This window comes from Hyperoodon ampullatus, assembly GCF_949752795.1.
Source record: "Hyperoodon ampullatus genome assembly, chromosome: 3".
Taxonomy (NCBI): domain Eukaryota; kingdom Metazoa; phylum Chordata; class Mammalia; order Artiodactyla; family Ziphiidae; genus Hyperoodon; species Hyperoodon ampullatus.
In genome coordinates this window covers 36,643,825-36,645,948 of record NC_136916.1, presented here as the reverse complement: position 1 = coordinate 36,645,948, position 2,124 = coordinate 36,643,825, and the positions used below count along the sequence as shown (strand labels likewise).

The 2,124-nt window shown below is 41.2% G+C and overlaps 1 pseudogene across 1 annotated transcript; it reads right to left on the bottom strand.

Annotated features, from left to right (window-relative positions):
• Window positions 1–696: 696 nt before the first annotated feature.
• LOC307049924 (large ribosomal subunit protein uL23-like) lies at window positions 697–1,424 on the bottom strand (annotated as a pseudogene). Its single transcript has one exon. The product of its transcript is annotated as a large ribosomal subunit protein uL23-like (transcript).
• Window positions 1,425–2,124: the final 700 nt, after the last annotated feature.

The following is a 2,124-nucleotide window of genomic DNA, read 5'->3' as shown; positions in this document are numbered from 1 at the left end:
ATGTTTAGATGGTTCTCACATTGCTATATGATCACATACCTGCTAGATAATCTGCTTCCAGATCCACTCCTCTCCATCCTTCTCTAGAGGCTGACCTTGAAGGGCAGTGTCATCTGGGGTCACTTGCCCTTAGGCTTCCTCTTGGGTTCAGCCAGTGGGAGGTACCACAGGAAGAGAGAGAGAGAGAGAGAGAGAGAGAGAGCGCTGTATTCCTCAAAGTTCCTATTGGCCCTCCCTCTCCTTCAGCTGTTGCTCTAACTGAGCACTGGTTCCATCTCTTTGCCCCTTCAGGCCTATGGTTGATAATGGCTTCTCAGCATTAGCCCTGGGGTATTTCATTATCCCTTGTTGGTTTCCCTCAACCCTGCCAGCATCTTTATACACTGTCCCTTCATTAACTTTCTTCAGTTACACACATTGAGCAGGCCATCTGTTTTCTGCTGATCTTGGCTGACACAAAAGTAAAAATGGAGAATTTTATCTTTTTAAAAGAAATTGATATGATTCACAAAGTTCACCCTTTTATTTTTTAATATTTTTTTGGCCACACGGGGATCTGACCAGGGATTGAACTCAGGCCCTAGGCAGTGAAAGCGCAGAGTCCTAACCACTGGACCACCAGGGAATTCCCCAAAGTTCACCCTTTAAAAGTATATAATTCAGTGGTTCTCAGTATAGTTGAGCAAATTATATCTTTTTTCATGTAATATGTAATCAAGTGTTTTCTGTTACATACTCAGTGGTAAGTTATACAATGTTGCATGCCATAAGTTACTTATTCATATGTTTCAAACTTTCACTATCACAAATAAAGTTGTAGTAAATATTAGGCATGTGGCCATTCTCTTTTGGGTAGAACTTTCTTTCTTTCTTTCTTTCTTTCTCTCTTCTTCTTTTTTTTTTTTTTTTTTTTTTTAGTGAAAACTTTTGTATTTAGAATTAGCCAGCTGGACTCAGTTTAGGTGATCCCAATTTTGTTGGCAACAAAAGCATCATAGTCAGGAGCCAGGCGAACATATGCCTTCTTTTTTCCATCAGGCCTGGTCAAGTTGTTGACCTTGACCACGTCAGTGTCATAGAGCTTCTTCATAGCCTGTTTAATTTGATACTTATTGGCCTTGCCATCCACAAGGAACACAAGTGTGCTGTCTTCTGTCTTCTTCATGGCTGAGTTGGTGGTGAGGGGGAACTTGATGATGGCCTAGCAGTCAAGCTTGTTTATCCTAGGGGTGCTCTTTGCAGGGTATTTGGGCTGCCTCCTGAGCCTCAGTGCTTTGGGCTGTGGCAAGGTGGGTGACAGCCGAATCTTTTTTTTTTTTCTGGCCATGGACACATTTCAACTCTGCTTTCTTGGTCTTCAAAGCCTTTGCTTTGGCTTCGGCTTTGGGAGGGGCAGGGGCTTCCTTCTTTGCCTTCGGTGTCATCTTTGTGAAAAGGAGGGAGAACTTTTTCTTAAGGAAAAGTTTCTAGGAGTGGTACTGATGAGTCAAAAGAGAGTCACATCTCTATTAAGTCTCTTTGGAAGTACTGTCAAATTGCTTTTTAAGAGAATTATACCAATTCCCATTGCCACAGCTTTCTCTGAATGGACCAATTGCATCATCTCATTAGCCCCGGAAAGTATATAAGGTGTATATAAGGGGGATATATATATATATATATATACTGTTAATGTAGTAGGTGGTATTACCATGGGGATTTCTGTGATAGCCATGCCAATCCTAAGATATTTAAAGCCATTTTTCAGCTAAGTGGGAATGGAGGGACAGTGATTTTGAGGGGATGGAGTAGAGAGAAGGTAAAGGGATTTACTCCTTAACATCCCTCCTTCTCCATCCTGCCTCTTCATCCTGTTTACATACCAGTTTCTTCCTTTTCAGTGAGCTGTGCTTCTTCAGGGCCTAGAATAGTGCCTGGCACTGTCCTGAATATCAATAAACATTTATAAAGTGGATACATAATGGAAGAAGAATGTTAAGATATATGCGCCCAGAGTTGGTTATACTAGTATATGAGCATTAACCGGTTTTGTTTTAATGAACTCTCTGGAATCAACACTTTCCATTCCCTCCATGTAAACATATTGGCTAATGTCCATGCCTGCTAAATGCTTTGGATTAGTGA